This window comes from Carcharodon carcharias, chromosome 16, assembly GCF_017639515.1.
Source record: "Carcharodon carcharias isolate sCarCar2 chromosome 16, sCarCar2.pri, whole genome shotgun sequence".
Taxonomy (NCBI): domain Eukaryota; kingdom Metazoa; phylum Chordata; class Chondrichthyes; order Lamniformes; family Lamnidae; genus Carcharodon; species Carcharodon carcharias.
Window position 1 is genome coordinate 19,633,972 of NC_054482.1, and position 22,095 is coordinate 19,656,066.

A 22,095-nucleotide genomic window follows, 5' to 3' on the forward strand; every position below is an offset into this window, starting at 1 on the left:
AGACACCTCCCCAGCCCTAAAATGCTAGGAGGAAAGAGCAACAGCACAGCACTGATGAAGAGGCCCTGTCACTTGTTCTGGCACTTACAGCCACCAGCCTAGATACACTAGATGTGTCCTGGAGATTTGTATAAAGTTGAGATCAGCAGATGGTGACTGGGACACAAGCGTGCTGCATCTGCACCAGGGGTAAAGGATGGTTAATTTTCCAGTTCACCAGAGGGCAAGGTGGCAGAGAAGTACTGCTGCAGAGGATCCAGGCAAGGACTTTGATTGAACAGTATGCAGCAGAGTGCTGAGTGGGCATGCAAGCCAAGATGCTGGATACATTGACTGGCATCCAGCTGGCCTCCTGTCATTGTTAAGGAGCAAGGAGGAGTTCAGCTCCATGTTGGCAGAGGACATTGTGAAACCTCTGGTAAATCCTTACATCAGGTTTTCTTGCTAATTATGAAAACTAACTGAAAAGCAATGACTTTTGATGTACATTACTCAATTTTACTGTTATACTGAAGCTTAGACCGAAGTATATTTTTTATTCCTGCTTGTAATGTGCATGGGTAAAAAGTGACTGAGAGGCAAAGAGTGATTTGGCCTTCCATTGAGCAAATAGTAAAAAAAGATAAACTTATGTAGAAATTTAGCAGATGTGCAAGCAGGCAGCATGACAATTAAAAATAAACACCTTAGCAGAATCTCAGAGGCTCAGATGTGGGATGAAATAGCTAAGTACCAAGGCCACAATGTTTTTCTTGTTTCGCTTGAGCTCGTCATTGGAAGGCTGACATGCTGAAAGGCCAAGGGCCAGGAAAACAGATGATGTCAGGAATCATAAGGCACTGACCTGGCTTGGGCAGGCGGATGGATACAGGACACCTTTTGTAATTGGGCCATTCAAATAATAGCGAGGTAATGGTTAGTTTAAATCGGCCTCCACAGTCTTTGCCCTGTAAAGAAAGAGGAGAAATTGTAGAGTTATTACGTGTCACATTGATTGACATGGCCATCCCCGGGACACAACCAGGGAATAGTTATATGGAGATTGTGCCTGGGAGGAATGGTAATGCTGTTGCACTTTGATTCTGCTTTTCAGACATTAGCATATGTCAATTCTTACTTATCTCGAATAAACTATATCACTATCATCAATAAGGATTATGGCTTCAAATAATTTCAGAAATTGAGAGTGAAGGGGTTAAAGGGTTCATTGACTCTGTTATCCCAATTCCAAGAGCAAGCATTAGCTTGCCCTCTCAGCTGCCTCTACTCCACCTCCCTGTTATGCTGTAGACCCAGAGGCACTGCCACTGCTGCCCTCCTACCTGCTGCAGCATATGAGATTACCCACTCCGCAGGGTCCCCGTGAAGATGCAGCAACAATCTCAGTCAAATCCAGGAATTCACCAAAACACCTCCATATAAACACTCCATGGTGCAATTGAAAAAGTTCCCCAAAAAATCACCTTACCTGAAAGTCAGGTGCCTATCCCTTTAAATTACACTTGTGCTGGGCCCTTATTGCAGCTTCACACGTGTTGTTTGCAGAGTGAACAATGAAGATGCTGCTAGCGCATTTGTTCTTTGAATTAGAAATCCTGGTGTCACATCATCTGGTTGAGTTGTGTATCGCCAGGAAAGGAAAGAACCAGCAAAAGTTGGGAATGAAGGAGGGTACAGGGAAAACTTGTTTGAATTGGTCTTGTATACCTTAAAATGGAACTCCAGTACTACTGGTGCCAATAGTACTGATTTTTACTGAGATTTGAACACTTTGAGCTGATTTTTTCCTCCTTTCCAGCACACACAGGGCAGCCCTGCAAGCACACCCCTACTAACAGAACACCACGCAGGGGCACAGAGAAAATGGCACAAGGCTTCCCTGGAGCCGCTTATCCCTACATGAGGCAACTTCTTGCTCAATAAATTTGAAAACCCTTTAGGGACAATTCACTAGCTGCTGAAGTGACAGCCAACACTGGTCACTGGTCCCTTGATGGCCCTCAATGATGAGGGTCATGTCAGGGCCACAGATCATGGTTTTTGCAATGCTAATGGAGTGCTGTACAAGTTGTCCAGTAATTTGTGGGGCATCAGAACTCACGGTGTATCTCTCTTTAGCAAAGCATTGCTGGATTTTTAACTAATGAATAATGTTAAATGCCATTAATGTGTCATTTTTCTAGGAATCTTTACCCAATTTCTCCAATTAGACATTAAATACATTAAATTAAATACCATGCTTGCATTGTGTGTAGGGTGGAACTCCAGGGTGTTGGTTTTGCATTTGTATGTGGAAATCTCCTGACATTGTAGGAAAGAAACCAATATCTTTTGAGCCATGGCATACTGGTGCATGGTACTGACATAATATTCGTGTGGAACACATTTGATAATGGGAGCCATGCTCAAAAGGTGCATGGTGTGCAGGAAATTCACATGTCTGGAGATCAGCATTATATGCATGCATGTATCACTTGGTTTTAAATACGTGATCTTAGATAACCCCATTTCCCACTCTGAAAATAATAGCAGTATCTTTGTGTTTCCCAATCATTTTAAACTGCATTAAAAATTGTGTGGAATACCTGGATATATTGTATGGGATGAATGATGCAACCCAAAATAGAGTCCGTTGACTTTTTGAGATCTTCCTTTCTAAACCACTCACAACTGTAGCACCAATAAATCCATGACTTTCCCCCATGAAATAACAACAGAACTGAACTAACACTGTTGATCTCTCAAATGGCTTTTATTCCAATAGCAGCAGCTCGCTTAGGAAAACAACACACTGCTTCAGAAAAGGAGTTCTGAAGAAGAGATATATTCAACTCGAAACATTAACCTGTTTCTCCCTCCACTGATGCTGAGGACCTGCTGAGTGTATCGAGTGCTTTGTTTTTTTTTTAAATTTCAGATTTCTAGCATTCAGTATTTAGCTTTTAAGATATCACACTGCTTTGGATGGAAAGCCTCTGTGACAAAAATCACACCTTTGAAAGCACTTGCATATGACATGCATCAGTTAAGATAAAAAAAATTGCAAATGGGGAGTATTTTAAATGCATAGAATATTTTTAGCTGCAAGAACGGCTGTGCTCAATAAAGGAACAGCAGTAAAGCACACTTCAGCTATGAGTTTAATTAGTACAGTTAAAACGCTATCATTACCAAAAATTTATGATTTACATTGCTGACTATGAACTCGCATCTGTGAGCATTAAGTAAACTCAGCAAGTTGTCCTCAAGGCTGATGCAGTCAGAAGATTCCAGATTTGCAGTTTTAATATGTATTGCATATGGGAGTGAACACCAAGTGTTCAGTTATGGTTAATGAATATGTAATACAGAGGGATTCTTTTCTTGTGATATCGAGCACTATGAAGTATGACATGACTGCAAATGGTGCAAAATTCTTTGACTCAAAGCAGATGCTGACTTAGATGGGCCTGCACAATTTATCGGATTTTTAAAAATATATCTTTGTACGGTTGGTTGCTTATATATTAGGCAGCACCTGCAACCTGGTAACTTTAATTGAAGTGTTGCGCCGTCCTAAACTATGATAGGGTGCCAACAGGGTTCAATGCGCTTAGAACTGACCATCCAGAATCCCAATTGTTATGTTCCTTCTGTTGGGTCGTGTTGCTCAGCGAACACGGTTGCATGCCTATCAACTGGTGAGTGAGTTGGTAAAATATATACTGCAGATGCAGAGACCAATCAATGTAAGCTGAAGCACATGCTGTTTATTAACACAAATAACAGAGACACTAACACAATTTGTGCTTCTCCAACCAGGCCCTACTCTAAACTACTGATTAACATTGTTGCTCACTCTACACAGCAATTGGGTAATGCAATCACTTGGTCAATCTACTCATATTCTCTTAAAGGTGTACTGCACCTCAGATTACCACACCCCTCCCCCTTTACTCAAAAGTAAAATTTACAATATTTACAATGTATTAACCATTTACATAAATAAACTCTTTACAAATTCAATCTCTCTGGAGGCTTCTTCAAACATGTCGAACATCGTAGTTCTATGACTTTGGATGGTTTACCTGAGGCCTTCCTCTCAGGAGTCATCTGTCCACTAGCCTCTCCATTAGGAACCTGTAAGTTTGTTGCTTTGACTCTCTCAGGCTCAATAGACCTTACAGGTAGGCTCCAATGGGAATGCTTGGCGCATCCTTTCTTGTAAACCTGTTTCCTTTATCCTGAGGCAATCTACGTGTCTCATAATTAGACCGTAGACCAATATGTGATAGGAAAGGGATCCTGTCACAGCACTAACTTCACCTAATAGCAATTTGGGCCCATCTTCGAAGTTCTTTGCAGAAACAGTATCTCCAACAGTGAAGTTTCTTTCACGACTGTGGTGGTTGTGTTCATTTTTCCAGGCCTCCTGACTTCTCTCTATCCTCTCCACTAAACTCGGCCTGATGAGACTCAAACGTGTCCTGAATGTCTCTTCATCAATAACTCTGTGGGGGCAATACCAGTGGTCGTGTGTGGTTTGGTCCTACAGCTGAGCAGGAGACATGATAATCTAGCTGCAATGAAGCTCCACTCAGTTTTTTCATTCTGAACTTGAAGGCCTGAACTGCCCTCTTGGCCAAACCATTGGATGCAGTGTGGTATGGCGAGGCCTCAATATGTGTTATGCCATTGAGACTGATAAATCTTTGAAATTCCCCAATACTGAATGCCACTCCATTATCCGACACTATTATCCCTGGTAACCTGTGATTCACAAAACTCTGATGCAATCTGTCTATGTTGGCAGCAGGTGTGCGTGATCTCACCTTGTATACATTCATCCACTTTAAGTGAGCATCAATAATCAAGAGGAACATTGTGTCCAAAAAAGGCCCCACGTAGTCAACGTGGAGGCAGACCCATGGCCTTCCTGGCCATTCCTAGGGATGCAATGGAGCAGAAGGAGGCAATTTCTGCACCTGTTGGCACTGTATGCAGCTCTTGACTAAGTTTTTGATTTCTGTATCTATCCCTTGCCACCATAAGTAGCTGCGCACCAAAACTCTCATTCTAGAGATGCCGGGGTGAGCACAATGCAATTTGGTCAATGATGGCTTTTTTCCTGTCGGAGACACAATGACTCTCGCTCCCCACAGCAAGATGGCGTCCTGGTAGGTTAGCTTGCATCTCCTATTAAAGTAGCGCTTCATTTAATCAGACTTTGGCTCATTAGACCATCCCTGTAAGACTTGTTCCCTTACGTGAAACAAAACTGGATCGCGGTCTGTCCACTCTCTTCTTTGTTTGGCATGTACTGGTGATGAATCCAGAAAGTTTAATAACAAGACAATTTCTTGAGGAATTGGGACGTTCACATTGCTGCCTTTTAGAGGTAATCGGCTCAGTGCATCAACATTTGCAATTGGGTTCCAGGCTGGTGGCTAAAAGTACATTCGTAAGCAGCTAGAATCAGTGCCCACCTTTGGATGTGTGTGGAGGCAATTGGGGGTATTGCCTTATCTTTCCCGAACAAGCTTAGTAGTGGCTTGTGGTCGGATACAATGGTAAAGTGTCGACCATGGACGTATTGGTGGAACTTCTTAGTGCCAAATACGACGGATAAGCCTTTTTGCTCTTATTTGAGTATCATCGTTCTGCAACATAGTGTTCTGGAGACAACCAATGGGCCGTTCAGAGCCATCCACCATCCGGTGGGAGAATACTGCCCCTACCCTGTAAGGGGATGCATTGCAGGTCAAAATGAATTCTTTTTTGGGTCGAAATGTACCAACAGGGCTGATGAAAGTAGCAACTGCTTTACTGTCGTAAAAGCCTGTTGTTGTGGAGCTTGCCAAGCCCACATGTTATTTTTCTTGTTTTTCTCCGTATAATGGAGTCAGTACTGTTGACCAATTTAGGAGAAAATGGCCATAGTTGTTAACCATTCCTAAGAAGGATTTGAGTTCTGTGGTGCTTTTCAGTGCTGGCGCCTCCCAAATAGCTATCACCTTGTATTCTACTGGGTGAAGGCCCTGCAAGTTGACCATATGGCCCAGGTAAACCACGTCTTTTACTTGGAAGATACATTTTTCTCTTTTCGAATGTACTCGTGAGAAATGCTTCAATTCCCCTTCCAGGTTAGCCAGATGTTCTTCATCAGTTAGTCCTGTTACTAGGAAATCATCGAGATAAACCACAACATGGAGTAGAACTTGAAGTAAATTTTCTATAGTCCGTTGGAAAATGGCGCAAGCTGACGAGACTCCGAAGGGTAACCTGGTATATTGGTATAACCTTCTGTGTGTGTTGATAGTCACAAAATCCCGAGAGGCCTTTTCCAGCTCGACTTGCTGGTAAGTGTGGCTCATGTCGAGTATATGTCTTTAATTTAGCATCTGAATTTTCCAGATCTAATGAGTGGTCTTCTCCATTCAGATATTTGAATGTGTGTTCCCCTATAATTGCCGTGGATGCCCCTGTATCCACCTACATTCAGGTGGGTTTTCTATTGACTTCCACTATCACGTAGTTTAGCTCAGTTTTACCCATTTTTAAGTTGTGTGGTGAGTAAATAATCTGTCTCTGTTTCTTCTGGTTCCTCTATTATGTGGATTGCACGATTTCTACCTTCCTGCTTAAAGTTTTGTCTTAATCTGACTTTACGATATCACTTAATGTGCCCATTACGGTGGCAGTAAAAACACTCAATTCTTTTAAATTGTCGTTCGTTTGCAAGCAGTCTGGTTCCATTTCTACTGTTATTATTGTAGGTTTTCACTGTTAAACCACTGCTTTTTGCTGATATGTTAATGGCTGATTCCTGCCTTTCCTTGGAGCCCAGCGCTTCCGCGCCATTTCTAACCGATGCTCCCCCCTTGACGCGAAGGATGGAGCCATTTTGTTCTCCCTTGATTGCTTCTGAATCCCTGACTGCGCTTTCCATTGCGAGCACCAACTCCAGCGCCTTGCTGAAGTCTAAATTTGTTTCTGACAACAACCTTTTTTGAATGACGTCTTCGTTAACCCCACATACTAATCGGTCTCTTAACATGTTGTTAATCGATGTCTCAAACTCACACTGCTCTGCCAGTTATTTTAAGGCTGTTATATAGCAAGCAACTGTCTTTCCAGGAGGCACAACATCTTAACTTAAATTTAAAACGTTGCATTGTTACTGAGGGTTTAAGCTGAAAGTGGCTTTTCACAAGATTTACCAACTCATCAAAGCTCTTGGATCTGGGGCGTTGGGTGCCATTGGACTACGAATTAGGCTGTACGTTTTACTGCCATATGTTAATAAGAGGGCTACTCACCTTTTCTCCTCCCCTGATAAGTCATTAGCCAAAAAAAAGAATGCGAGGCGTTCAATATAACGTGACCAGTTATCGGTGGTCTGATCAAATGGTTTGATATGGCCAAATTGTGGCACACTGGAGGATGAAAGCTCCGACGACTATGATGAAGGCTGTACTTACAATCAAGACTGATTTAATTCTGTTGAATTACGCAGCTTTCTTTGGTCATGTTTTGCCTCGTCGCCAGTTGATAGGCTCCTTCCGTTGGGTCACTTTGCTCAGTGAACATGGTTGCATGCCTGGTGAGTGAGTTGGTAAAAAATATACTGCAGATGTAAGATGAAGCACATGCTGTTTATTAACACAAGTAACAGAACTCTAACATTTGTGTGCTTCTCAAACCAGACCCTATGCTAAATTCCTGATTAACAATGTAGCCTGCGCTACACAGCAATTGGGTAATGCAATCACATGGTCAATTTGCTCACATTCTGTTAAAGGTGTATTGCACCTCAGATTACCACACCAATCTTAGACAAAAGTGCTCACTGACTGTGGTCATCTGAATTCTAATATTAGATTGAAGTGTTTGATGTGCGTTGTTAACCTAAGTCCAAACCTTAGTCTAAACTGTTTGGAAACAGTTATCATTCTCAACTGAAGCCTTCAAATAAGTAGCAAGTGTGATCATTCTGACCAGAAATTTTAGTTACAGAACCTGATGAAATACTAAGAAGTCGGTGCAGCTGACTAATTATATAATTAGGATATGTTAAGGCATTTCAATGCATGACCCCCCCCCCCCCCGATATATTTTTTCTTTACAAAAAAATGTTATAAACTGCAGTACCTTCAATTTTTAATATTCAGCTTGAAATTCAACTCCATTTTTTTTAAGTTCAATGCTGTTACATATACAGAAATCTGACTGTTACAACCCCTGGCAATAATGTATTTTTAACATTGCAAATTTTTGTCTGCATTCAGTTGGTATGAGATAGGTTCCTGATGAGGACAGGAAAGTGTTTAATTTTGAGATGAGTGATATTGTTTCAATGAGCACGGGGAATCTGCTTTTTTCCCATCACTTTTACGCTTGACATATTGAACAATGCAATGGCCAGATTGAAACAGTGCATCAATTTCATGCTTGGCTGTGAAATAACCTTGGAAGTTAAGGAAGAGTCACTTGAGAGGTAAAACCAGACCATCTTTCCACTCTTTTACTTCTCCAGATTCATGCCTTTAACCTTTCTCTTTAAACTGGCAACTCATGCTGGGATTCACTTCCTTTGATGAAAGTAGCCTAAGGCATTATGTCTCAGTGACCATTCTAAGTATCTGGTTAACACATCCCTCTGTAAACTACATTAAAAGACATCTGGTCATTTAGCTCATTGCTATAAGTGGGACATTGCTGTGTGGCAAATTAGCTGTGTGTTTGTTTGTTCTATTAAAACAGTGATAACAAGTTGAAATAAATGCCTTGGACCCCAGAAGAATTAAATGGGTAAATGACATAGATTGTAAGATTGACAGGACTATGAGGTGTGCAGACTATACACCTTCCTGCATGTTCAATCGTGAGAGTTTTGTGAGCATACAACATTGGGCAATGCAGATACATCCAAAGTGATGCTTACACCCAACTACCCCATGTAAATGAGGTTCCTTTCAGCTGACCCCTGAAACTCACAGCTGGAGGACACAATTGGGAATGATCCAGGTTCCTAGGCTGCGGCTGTGTCTAAAGCCAGTCCCTTTTCCCATCTTTTTTCAGTTTGAGTGCATTGAATATCTGTCTGAGGATTTGGAATGGAAGATCATTTATGTGAGTTCAGTGGAGAGTGAAGAATATGACTATGTCTTGGACTCCGTACTTGAGACTTCTTCTTTCTGGAAGACAAATTTCTTCTCAGGCTAGAGCAGCAAATCTGTCCTTTATCCTAGATGCAAATTCAGTTGGACTAGCTGTTATTTTAATAATGTGCACTCACCAAGGTTAAGAATTTATAGGGTTGGATATTGTGTGAAAGTAATGAGTACAACAATCTAGAGCTCAGTGAAAATCCTTCTGTGAAAAGAGATTTCTCTAAGCTTCTGTGAAACACTAGCATCAAATCCATGAGTTCGAAGGTTCCATATCAACAGGGATAACAGTGGTGAAAAACAGATGTTTCTAAATGCACAAATCGTAATATGCAATCCATTCTTTCCATAACTATGTTGCCTTCAGTTTCAAAGAGCTTCAAAATAACACCAGGGACCAACAGAAAAAAAGTTAACGCTAAAGGCATTATATCTAAATGAGCTAAGCATTCACAGGAAAATAGATGAATTAATAGCACAAATAGAACTTAATGGGCTTAATCTAATCACCATAATGGAGATGTGATTGCAGAATGGTCAAGGTTGAGAACTAAATGTTTCAGGGCACTTCATTCTTAGAAGAGGCAGACAAACTGGAAAAGGAAGGGTTTTTGGGTAGGGACAGTCTAAATAGTAAAGCGTGAGATAAAGGCAACAGAGAGAAAAGCAGTAGAGAGAAAAGATGTTCGCTCGGAAAATCGCAACGTAGAATCAGTTTGGGCAGAGTTAAGAAGCAGAAAGGGGAAAAAAACACATGGGAGTAATTTATAGGCCCTCTAAAAGTAATTATACTGTCAAACAAAGTATAAGTGAAGAAATTAAAGGTGCATGTAACCTGAGTATTCATAAGGGACTTAATCTTCAAAGAGTGGGCACACCACATTTGCAATGATAGTGTGGAGAACGTGAACAAAAGCAACTATAAAAGTATGAGTTGACTCAGGCAGGTTGAGAACCTAGTTTGAAAGATATGACAGTAGATAAAGCAATGACAAATACTTAAAGAATCACTTTATAATTAAAGAAAAAGTTAAAAATTGTATTAGATTGAAGGAAGAGGCTGATAATGTTGCCATAAAGAGTAGTAAGCCTGAGGATTGGAAGGATTTTAGAATTCAGCAAAGGAGGGCTAAGGAATTGATAAAAGACTAGAAAAGACAATAATGTGAGTAAATGAACAAGAAACATAGAGCAGGATTTTTCATTCGGCGTGTCGGGCCCACCTGCGCACACTGACGCGTAAAAATGACGTGCGATGACATCGGGCGTGCGTCCTGACATCATCGTGCCATCTTGTGATGTTTTGTTCGGCGGGCGTGTGCCGGTGTTGACTGCACACCCGCTGAAATGTAAACGGCCTATAAAGGCCATTAAGGAAGTGATTAATGTAATTGTTAACGCTGCCCGTCCAACATTAAGGCAGAGATGGGAGATATTATAATGGGGAATGAAGAAATAGTGAAGACTTTGAAGCAAAGCTTTGTGTCTGTCTTCACTGTAGGAGACACAAAAAACATTCTGGTTATAGTGGCACAACAAGGATCTAGTGAAAATGAGGGACTTTAGAATGTTATTAGTAAAAAAATAGAACTGGAGATATTAATGGGTCTTAAAGTTGACAAATCCCCTGAAAGTGAAGTAACTATACTGGTGCCCAGCTATAACATGGTCTGCTATACCCTCGAACTTGGTTTAACAGAGGTCTGTCTTGGACCCCAAATTTTTCATTTAAAATTTTCCTTCCAGAACATATTTTCAGTCTTTTTTGCAATGTGTCAAATATTGTTGAAGTACATATATTCCACAATTGACAGACTTCTGTCAGGGGGTGATAATGGTGTAGTGGTAATGTCAGTGGACTAGTAATCCAGAGGCCCAGGATAATGCCAATGAGGACATGGATTCAAATCCCACCACAACAGCTGGTGGAATTTAAATTCAATCATTAAAACAGGAATTGAAAGCTAGTGAAATTGAAATTATGAACATGACAACTATCAGCAATTGTCATAAAAAGCCATCTGGTTCACTAATGCAGGTGTCTCTGTAGTCCCAGCTATGCCAAGCAGGAAGCAATGGCCCCTGTTGGAACCACAGAGGAGGAACCCAGCTAAGACCACAGTCAGGGCCTTAGTGCAGGGATGAAGGGGGGACCAGGTTCAAGCGTCTGAGGGGAGGGTTAAAAAGGGGGACAACCTGGGTGGGGAGGGGTGGTGCCCTCAATGGGCAAAGGAGGACTCCCACCTAGCCTGACACCAGCCTGCCCAATTAAAGCTGTCAGGTTCCCTGCATGGTGTGGGCCTCCACTGCCACAGGTGAGGTATCAGGGAGGGGGGAATGAAGCACTTATTAGTTCATTTAAGGGTGTCAATAGGCACCTTCCCCAACACTCCTGTAAAATTTCAAACAGGTTGAGGTGGGCAGGAAGACAGTGAGAAGAATTTACTTGTTCTCCCTACCTTCAAACCTGCCAGTAGGGAAATGTAAAATCCAGCCTGAGGTAATTCTGGAACAACGCATCCACAGCCATTGTGCACTGGGACCTGCCTCCCTCCAAATTAATTCAGGGCGGGAAGGTTTGTGGTTGGCCTTCCACCCGAAGGCCAATCAGGCCCACAAATGGCAGTAAAGGGGCTCATCCCACTGCTGCTGGTTGAGTATCAGCACTGGGCAGGGGCCTCTCCAATCAGGAAGGCTGCCTGGCAAACCTGAAGTGGGGTGGACATTGTTCAAAGGCACTCTCTACCCGATTGGGGTACCTGACATTGTGAGGGGGCTACCTGTGAAGCCACCCCTCCCCCTTGCTGTTGACTATCCTCCCTCAGCCAGTTGACACTCACCTTCCCTGTGAACCGCATCCTGCCCTGTCTTACTTGTCTCCAGAAGATCTATCGCTGACATCAAGCAGCTAGTCACTGTTCAGGTTGGCACTTTATAATGATTTCAAGTAATTATGTCTTTTAAAAACTCTTGTAAGCACTTTTGAAAACTTCTATAAAGTTTCAAAAATTGTTATAAACTTTTAAATGCTTCAAAAAACTTCAAAAATCTTTTAAATACTTTAACAAATTTTGAACTGAAAACTTTGCAAATTTGCTATGGAAGCCAATTTACTGGGTGATAACCAAAACTTAACCAAATATCAAGATTAATATTAGATTATGGTAGCCAATATGCAGTCTTGGTTGTTTTTGTGTTTAAGAACCCTAGATTGAGCCTGGATAAAGATTCAGACTCTTCCAAAAGCTGACACAGGAACAAATCTGATGTCCTGATTAGTTAAATGACTAGTAAGTGCTTCATTCCCCCTTCCCTGATACCTCACCTGTGGCAGTGGAGGCCCACGCCATGCAGGGAATCTGACAGCTTTAACTGGGCAGGCTGGTGTCAGGCTAGGCGGGAGTTTGAAAGTTTGAAAGTTTATAAAAGTGATTACAAGTACTTAAAAGTTTTAAATTACTTAAAATCATTATAAAGCACCAACCTGAACAGTGATTGACTGCTTAACTACAAGGGACGTGAGTTCTAGCGACATCAATGTGGGCGTGTCACCACTAGGCTTTGGAGATCAGTTTGCCGCTGGAACAATGCTGCAGCTGGCACAGCAGGTTCCTGTTGCACAGTATGAGCAAGGTAAGTGCATTTTTTTGGGGCCGCCAACAGCGAATGTTGCAGCTTCATCACACAGAAGAAACTCCTTCCTAATGCTGCTAGAGAGCTTGATAGTGTAAATGCTGGGAGGTCGATTTCCTCTGGCTGGAGAGTCTGGAACTTGAGGTCATAGTCTCATGATAAGAGGTTGACCATCCAGGACTGAGATGAGGAGCAATTTCTTCACTTAGACTGTTGTGAATCTTTAGAATTCTCCACCCCAGAGAGATGTGAAAGCTCAGTTGATGAGCATTTTCAAGAATGAGATTGATAGATTTTCGGAATCTAGGGATATGGGGATAGGACAAGAATGTGGATTTGATGAAGAAGCTGAGCCATGATCTTGTTGAATAGTGGAGCTGTCCTCAGGGGCCATATGGTCTACTTTTACTCTTATTCCTTCTGTTCCTGAGAAACAAAAAATAATGCAAAGAAGCAGGTACAATGGATAAGTGAGGAGTAAAAAGAGATTATCAACCATAAGGGAGGATGAAGAAGGTAACAAGCCCAAGAGAGGAGAAGCAAGTTAAAAACAACAGGAAGAGTGAAAAATGCTGATATATATATCAAAGCACAAAGAAATGATAAAGAGAAAGAATAGAAGAAGGAGCAGTTAAGGATCATGAGAGTGGAAGAAGAGTAAGATATAAGCACAAAGAAGGAAACAGGAGAAGGAAATAAACACAAGGAAGACAAATTAAGCAGATCATGAGAATGAAGGACACAGGACTACCGGGGAATGAACAGAAACATGTAATGAAGAGTAAAAATGAAAGGTCTGCTTTGAAAAGTCGAGATGCCTTGCCGAGAAAAATGAGGTGGGGTGAATAAGTAAAATACTGAATTGGTAAACCATGAAGAACCAACTAAGCAATGTTGCATTAATATAACATCTTTACTGAAATAAAATGCTCTAAGATACTTCATGGACACCGAGTCATAAGGAGATAGGACAGGTGATCAAAAGCATGGCAAAATAATTTGTTTTTAAGCAGCATCTTAAAAGAAGAGAGTTGGAGGATTTTACAGAGGTAATTTCAGGGCTTATATTCTTGACCTTAAGACCAATAGAAGAGCAAATAAAATTTGGGCTGGACAGAGGAGGAATGGTTATCAAAGGGTTGTAAGGTTAGAGGATTACAAAGGTAGGGATGGGTGGAACCACAGGGGAACTTGAACACAGGGAGGAAAATTATAAATTTGAGGCATTGCTGGACCTGGAGCCAATATATGTCAGCAAGCACAGGAGAGATGGACGAGTGAAAGTTAGTGTGAGTTAGGATATGGGTTCTCGAGTTTTGCATGAATTATTGGTTCATAACTGGAAAAGAGTAAGGGGCGGAAGGGACTATAACAATGTAGCTAATTAGTTGTACATGTTTTACTTGTGATTTATGCATATAAGCTAATGAATTTTTAAAATTTATTCATGAAATGTGAGTGTCACTGGCTAGGCCTGTATTTATTGCCCATTCTTAAATGAGAAGGTGGCTGTTAGCTGCCTTCTTGAACCACTGCAATCCATGTGGTGTAGGTATGCCCAGAGCGCTGTTAGGGAGGGAGTTCCAGGATTTTGACCCAAGTATAACCTAATAATAAACTTGATTATACAAGAAGTGTGAACATCAAAATGTGCATTGTCAAATGAACAATGAAACATTATGGAATAGTCCAGTGACTCACGCAACATCCTACTCCATCCCTGACTAACAAAAGCGTGAAAAAAATATTTTTTGAAAACAACTTATGTTAGTTCAATTGATATTTTTCTTGGATAGTACAGGGACAAATATCTCTTGATATAATTAAATTGTTATCCTTAAAGGTTCTTCGGTTTAAGATATTATCTTGGATGCCTTACGCTACTGTTATTGACTGGGCTGAGTCATTGTGTGAGTCACTCTGTCACTAATTGCCTGGAGTCACTCTGAGTTATTTCATTACTAACTGCCTGGGGTCACCCTGCGACTCACTGACCCAGATTTTCTGAACCCCACAGTGGCAAACCCGGAAACATTCGCTGATATTTGGCGTTGCAATTATTGGAAGTTCCGGGAAGCTGATTTACGATCGACCCTGCGAATCCCAGTTTGCCTGAAATAGCGGCTCTCCCGGGACTTGTCAGCGTGTAAACCTGGGCTGTGTGCCTGATACTTACCTAGATTTTTAACCCCGATTTGTCAGTGCTGTTCCCGCTAGGAGTGCAGCCCTTTAAATCAGGACGAGTGTCGGAGCACCCCAGTCCCCGATCCCCAGACACTGGTCACCCCCCTCCCGCACCCCTGACACTACTCACCCCCTCCTGACAGTGATCATCACCCCGATACTGTTCACTCCGCCTGACCATGCTCATCCGCTGGACTTGCGGGCGAGGGTGAGCAGTGTCATTGGGGTGGGGGGGGGGGGGGGTGGTGTTGGTGGTGGGATGAGAGAACGCAGTTAGGGGTCCGGGAATGGGAAGTGTGGGGAGGGGTAAGCAGCGTTGAAGTGGGGTTGAGCCACGCCAGGATGGGGTGTTGGGCAGTGTGGGGGTGTTGAGCAGTGCCGAGGATGTTGAAGGGGCTGAGCAGCGTCTGGAAAAGTTGAGCAGGGTCAAGGTTGGCAGCAGGGCAATCCAGAATTGAAAACAGATGATAGGTTCATGCAAAACGGTGACATGTACTGACCTGAAAGGCAGACCTCAAGGGGCATATCTTCAGTTTGTGATATGAAAGGGGGCATCGCGTCACTGCAACTGTGCTTTGCCCCTTGGCCTCCTGACTCACCTCGCCGATGGATCCATGCTGCAGCTGGGACAGGGTGGCCTGGAGACTCCAGTGCAAAACGTTAAGGCCTCAGTTTCTAACGCAGTCCCCATGGCGCCGTTCCACCACTGATCACGAAATCCGGCTGATCGCATTATCAGCTGCCTGGAGTCCCTCTGTGACTTCCTCAGTACTGAGTACCCTGGGTTACCCTGCAAAATTAGACTCCTTCGAGTCACTGACTGAGCTGGAGTAGACAATTAGTATCCGTTGGAAGGCACATTAAGTCATTACTCTAGTTTCTTCTGGAGCATTGCCTTTTTGTAGCATGACCCCAGCCATCATGCTAACACCATAAGTTAATATTAAATTTGATTTGTGATATTCAGAGACTAGAGCTTCGTTGTAAAATATATATGTTACAGTTACAAATAAGCTAGCAACAAGAAGTATAGATATTATACTTATAGCTGTAAAGTAAAGGGCTAACTCTAATAATAGCTACTGAGCATGTCCATAAGGCATGATGTCATAGTGATGTCACTCACTAAGAGAAGATGACTAAGAAACACCTTAGAGAGGAGCTGTGGCCATGTTCTGATGTTCTTTACCCTTGTAAGTGGTGATGTAAATAAAGGTATTTTGATCAAAAGGCCAATGCCTCCGGCAAGTTCTCTTCGAGACTAAGAAACAAAGGAATCCTGAGACAATCCCATGATAAAAGAATAGCATAGTCAGTTAAAGGCTGAGGCAACGCTTTTTAAGGTTCCAAGGTTTTGAGGTGATTAGACTCAAAGTAGCCTTGTTACCACTTGAGAATATCCAGAACATTCTGACACCTATGCTCCACAAGTCCAAGCTTATGTATATTAAAACAAACCATGTTTCTTCCAAATATCTTTTCTTCTTCGGAGACCTTGCTTTCTAGGAATAATGTCCTTTGCCTCTTGCCAAGCAGCCATCCATTATAATTAAGTCATTTAAGAGAACATAGACACAGTACCTAACCTCCCTAAAAACCACTCCATAAACACAAGAGAAGGATGGATGAATACCCTTTACTCAAGATGCTCCAAGGATGGGCTTGAATGGACAAGGTTTCAATCTTTAGCTGTGTAATTAAACAATAAGGTTTATATAGAAAGCCTTATTCTAAAATGAAAACCCAGAAATGAACATAGCTTAGAATACTGAAAATGACAAAATATCTCTTTACGGGCATTGGCCCTGTGCTCTAATTTATTCTGTTGGAAACAATATACGATGTATGCTGATGCAATGCATGCTGATGGCAGTGCTGCAAGATGAAGACTGGGCACTAAATATTTGAAGAAACAGATTACGTCACTCCTACTGGTAAACTGGTATCTATAGACAGTTCCAAATTGGCTGTTGCCCAAAGGAGTTTAGTGTGAGTTATTGAGCTGATAAAAGAGCTTTTAGCAATTCTTAAAAAAGACTTGATTTACAATTGGATACAAAGGGCTAAAAATTCATCTGCTCCCATTTTTAAGCATGTTGGTCATGATTGGTCCCATTGAGAATCACAAACTTGATGCTGCTTCCTCATTTGCCTTATTGTAGTGTGCAGCCGAACATGACTCCTGCTGCTCGCTGGGTGCATGCTCAACAGTGGACCTAACAGCATGCAAGACTAGCTGGCCTCCATCTCTTAAAAGCAGTCTGTCCCTCTCAAAGGGACTGAACTGACCTGAAGGTAGCTGCTGCCGACTGTCAGTACTGCAGCTGTACTGAATGAAAAAAACAAAACAGTTGGAGAAACAGGCTAGAGCTAGGAATCCGAGGTTCAATGGTGTGACAGTTGTGCTTGTAGCGTTAGTAATCGAGGAGAGAGACAAGGGCCAGAAGGCTTTAAAGAATGCCCTCCAAAGGGAATTGGAGCAGTGAGGTCAATGCAAGGAGTCTGGCCCCAAGGACAGGGCAGCAGTATTGGAAAAAGTTCAATGACCTCACATTGGTAGTCAAGATCAATGAATGCTTCTTCACATGACATCTCCTACTACCAAACCATGAACCTTTCATGCTTCTCAATGCAGCACACCCCCCTTACCCCACCCCCCCCCTCCCCATCATTCACCCATTAGCTGTGCCAAGCAATCAGGTCTTGGGCCTAACATTCAGATACTCAAGCTCACCAGCAAACACCTTCCAATGATGCCAGCTTCACACATCGTATCCTTCATATACTGCCAGCTTTCTGCTAGGGCAGGCATGTCTTCCATACTGCAACGCACTCACTGGCCGGTATTCAATGGGGCCTTTAAGAGTGGGAAACATGGTCCACGAGTAGTGTTGGTGGCGACGGGGTGGGGGAGGGAAGGCCAGGGTGGGTGGCGGTGATGTAATTAGGCAGGAGCCAAAATCTCATTTTCATGATGGTGGATTGAGAAGTAGAGATTAAGTCAGCAGCATCCCAAAGGTGGGTTGGGCCTCATGCCATCCAATGGCAGGTTCCTAGTTTTAATGTGTTTGTATCCCATGAATATTCGTCATCTTAAAACATTTTCAAAGTTAGTCTTACTTTCAAGATTAAGTCAGTGGAACAAAGGAAACTGGTGGTACCGGTTTAACAGTCATTTAAAGAGGGCATGCACTAGTTGAGTTTGTCCATTTAGATCTCAGGTGAACAGTTTTTTGTGGAAATCTACACCACAGGGGAAGGGAGCAGGCAACTGGCCACTTGGATTGGAGGGTCGGAAGGGGCAGGGCCTATTTGAGGGTTGGGTCAGGTGCATCTATAGGGTCCGGAGTTCTTCAAGGAAGAGCAGGAGGAGCGCAGGAGAATAGGATGTGATAAAGATGGCATGACCCACCAAATGCTGCAAGGCCAGCAGCAGGCAGCATCAGAGTGGGAGGCTGGCCAGGAGGCAGGCATCCAAGGAAGGCATTGTAGAAGATGGGCACTGGTGAGTCACTGCATCCCCAGGATGAGAACTAACCAGCTACAGGTGTTGGAAAGGCAATGCCAGAAACAGCTGGGGCTGTCTCCGAAAGCAGTCAGAGAGATACGTGGGATCCTGCGACAAGAACTGCAGTCACGTGAATTTGGTGGGAACTCCAGGCCAGTGGCCCTCAAGGTGACTGCGGTGCTCAGTTTTATCGCCGGTGGGTTTTTTCCCAGAGCTCCACCAACGACGTGTGGAATTTCACAGGCTGCCACTCACAGGTGCCTAAAGGAAGAAACCAATGCCCTCTACCGTCTTGCAAATGAATTCAAATTCTCCACAGGTGAAGGCAGCCAGGCTGCAAGGGTGTTAAGCTCCAGGGCCATTGTTCATTTCCCTAGAGTGCAAGGGGTCATCAACTGCAATCATGCAGCCTTTGGAGAGCTCCCCGGGGACCAGTCAGCAGCATATGTGAGTCACAGAGGCTTTCACGCTATGAACATGCAACTGGTCTGTGATCACAGGCAAAGAATCATACTTGTCTATGCGTGTTTTGCACAACTTGCAGGTCCAGGGCTTTTTGAGACCCCTGCTCAGGGTGACTGCTGGATCCTGGTGACAAGGGCTATCCCCTCCGGACCTGGTTGATGACACCAGTGAGGCATCCCCACAGCTCAGCGGAGGTGTAGTACATTGCAGCTCATGCCTCCTCCAGAGCCATGATCAAGCAAACCATTAGCTTACTGAAAATGCACTTCCTCTGCCTTGACCGGCCTGGAGGCGCTCTGCAAATGCACCACGTAAGGTGTCACGAATTGTGGTCCACTGTGCACTGCACAACATGGCCATGCAATACGCAGAACCATTGCAACAGGACAAGGAGGACGAGCAGCAGTCCTCTTCAGATGAGGATCAATTTGATGAACCTGAGGAGGAGGCCAAGAATATGCAATGAGCCTTTATTGGATGCCTGGGCCATGGAGAGACATGTGAGGGATACCAAAGACAATATAATATACATCCAATTCGCCCAAGAGTGAGGTATCTACGTGACCATGTTCCCATTGCTGGTACTCCATTGTCTGTTCAGGATGATTACCAACCCCTGCCAGCCTCCCTCGCAGAGCTACCTCTCAACCTGCATCCTCTGACATCTCAAAGAGCAAGGGGAGTAGATCTTAACCACACATCCACCAGAAAATATTGGTCCCAAAGACATCTATTTTGCACTTGGACATATGTCAATCAGCATACCATGACCAAGAACCAGATCCTGCCCCATTGTTACAGGGCTTTGAGTGCACCCACAACAATTCAGTTATCCCCATGAGAGTAATCTAGAACAATCTCCTATATATGCATATAAGAGAGGGCCAGTTGAGCCTGTCCTGCAAACTGGCTGAGTATAAAACTAGAAACTAAAATGAATGCTCAACAAAGCCAGAATGCAAACATGCAACATAATTTCCTCCACAATAAAGGAATTGTCCCTAACTCCCCTTTAGCCATAAATGTGTGCCAACCATGAGGCATGCCAGTACATTTAGCTGTCCAACTAAGCTAGTATTAACAAATGACAAAAATGCGCACATGAATAAAGTGAAACCAATACAATGTACAATACCTACATTTGACAAATTGAACTTTTTTTAAAACACCCGTGCCACGTGATTCATCCCACTCTCACCTAGTGACTGCTGTATGGAGCTCATGGCAAAAGCATCAGAATACAGGTCAGAGTGCAGGAGTCTGGTTTTCTATGATGGTTGCCAACCTCTCCATTGAAGAAGCCATGCACTCACATGCCTGAATCATGGCCGAACTCATGCCTTGCATGGACTCCTCCACTGCCTAGCTGCGGATGCCCTCTGGCATCTCTGCCATATCTTCCCCTACCTTTTGCTGTTTGTCCAGCAGGCTTCTTGTGTCCATGGCCAGAGGCCCATCATTAGTGTGGGGCTCGGCAGGGGCCTGGCCCTTGCAGTCCTCCAAATGTCAAGGACTTCAGCTGTCACAGTCTCCCCAAACTGCTGGGCTGTGTGTGCAATGTGCTCACCAGATTGTGCTCCAAAATCTACACACGAACACTCAGCAACTCATGTGGAGAGAACTGCACTGTTGGAAGTTGTGGAAGATGAAGGTGATGGTGTATCCTCTGAGTCAGTGGTGACAATGTCCCCACAGGGTGAGTCTTCAGGTTCCTGCTGTGGCTGTGGCCTGCAGGATTGTGAGGACCTTTAGAGGAGTTCAAGAATAACCACATTAAGGATCAGCGCATCTTTGAGCGCTTCACATTTCCTTGCATGCCTGCTCTGTGCCCGTCTGCCAGCACCAGGTTCAGTTGACATTCTCACTCCTATGCCTGGCCGCTGCAGCCTTGCTATCTGTAATCATTCAGTCGCCCTCCTTTTCTGCATCCTGCAGTGCCTCTTCCTCCACAGGGCTAAGCACCTTCAGGTCGGACACTCCACCTCCAGTCTTTGCCCTTAACTTCAAGTTGTGGATCTGCTTCCACTGCATGACAACATGCAGAAGCAGATTTAGTGACATGTCAAGCAACCTCCTTGTCTGCATACACCTCCATCGCACACACACTGGACAGTGGTACTTTGGATCCAAGTGCTCATAAAAGCCAAACTGTCATACAATTTGGTCTGAAATGCTATGCAGTACTGAGGCTGATCAGGCATTCAATTGGCTGCCCAGTCACAAATGTATATTACTTGATGACCTCATGAGAGAAGCTTTGGTAACATGTGACTGTGCCACTTACCCTGGCAGATCAAAGCAGGTCATTGACCCTATTCCTGCACTGGACCTAGGATCTTTGGAGGACCCTATGGTCTGTGATCTCTGTTCAGTTGGGTCTGTTGGGAGAGGGTTTATTGCCATCTGTGGGAAAAAGCATCTCCCCCCATCACTTTTTCATAATGATATAATATCTTGGGCCCATTTACTGCACAATACACAATGTACCAATCACTCATAAGGGATTTGGTACCCACGTTGTGGATTCATTTATTAAGACTAGGCACATGAGAACACTTATACATGGGTAGAAACCTTGAAGACATCAGGGCTTTGTGTATGTATTCTTCTCAAAACAAAAGTGAAACTAAGACTGGATCACATGACTCATTTCCCTTCTAGTGATGTCATGAGTGGAGGACACAAAAGAATAATGAAGGGGGTGGGTGGAGTGTGATGAAGGGTTGCAACAAGAAATGGAACAAAGTACTGATATAATGGATGACCTCGACCTTATGGAGGGTGGAATGTGGGAAACCAACCAGGAATGTGCTGAAATAGTTGAGTCTAGGGGAAACAAAGACATGGATGAGGGTTTCAGCTACAGATGAACCGAGATAGGAGTGAAGTTGAGTGATGATATGGAGGTTGAAATAGGCCCTCTTAGTGATGTATATGATGCCAGAAGGTCATCTAGGGATCAAATGTGACACCGAGATTGCGAAGAGGCTGACATAATCTCAGACTGTTGCCAGGGAGAATGGTGTACTCGGTAGCAGGGAATGGAATTTGGAGCAGGGAACTGAGGACAATGACTTCAGTCTTCCGAACATTTACTTACAATGCAAAGAAATTCCTTCCAAAGTGTTTTGTTCTTCTGTTCGTGGCTAGTTTATA

The 22,095-nt window shown here is 43.4% G+C and overlaps 1 protein-coding gene and 1 pseudogene across 1 annotated transcript in view; both read left to right on the forward strand.

Moving 5' to 3' along the window:
* Nucleotides 1–22,095, forward strand: part of astn1 (astrotactin 1) — a 2,752,121-nt gene that overhangs the window by 604,948 nt on the left and 2,125,078 nt on the right. The window lies entirely within an intron of this gene.
* LOC121289356 lies at nt 6,229–9,590 on the forward strand (annotated as a pseudogene).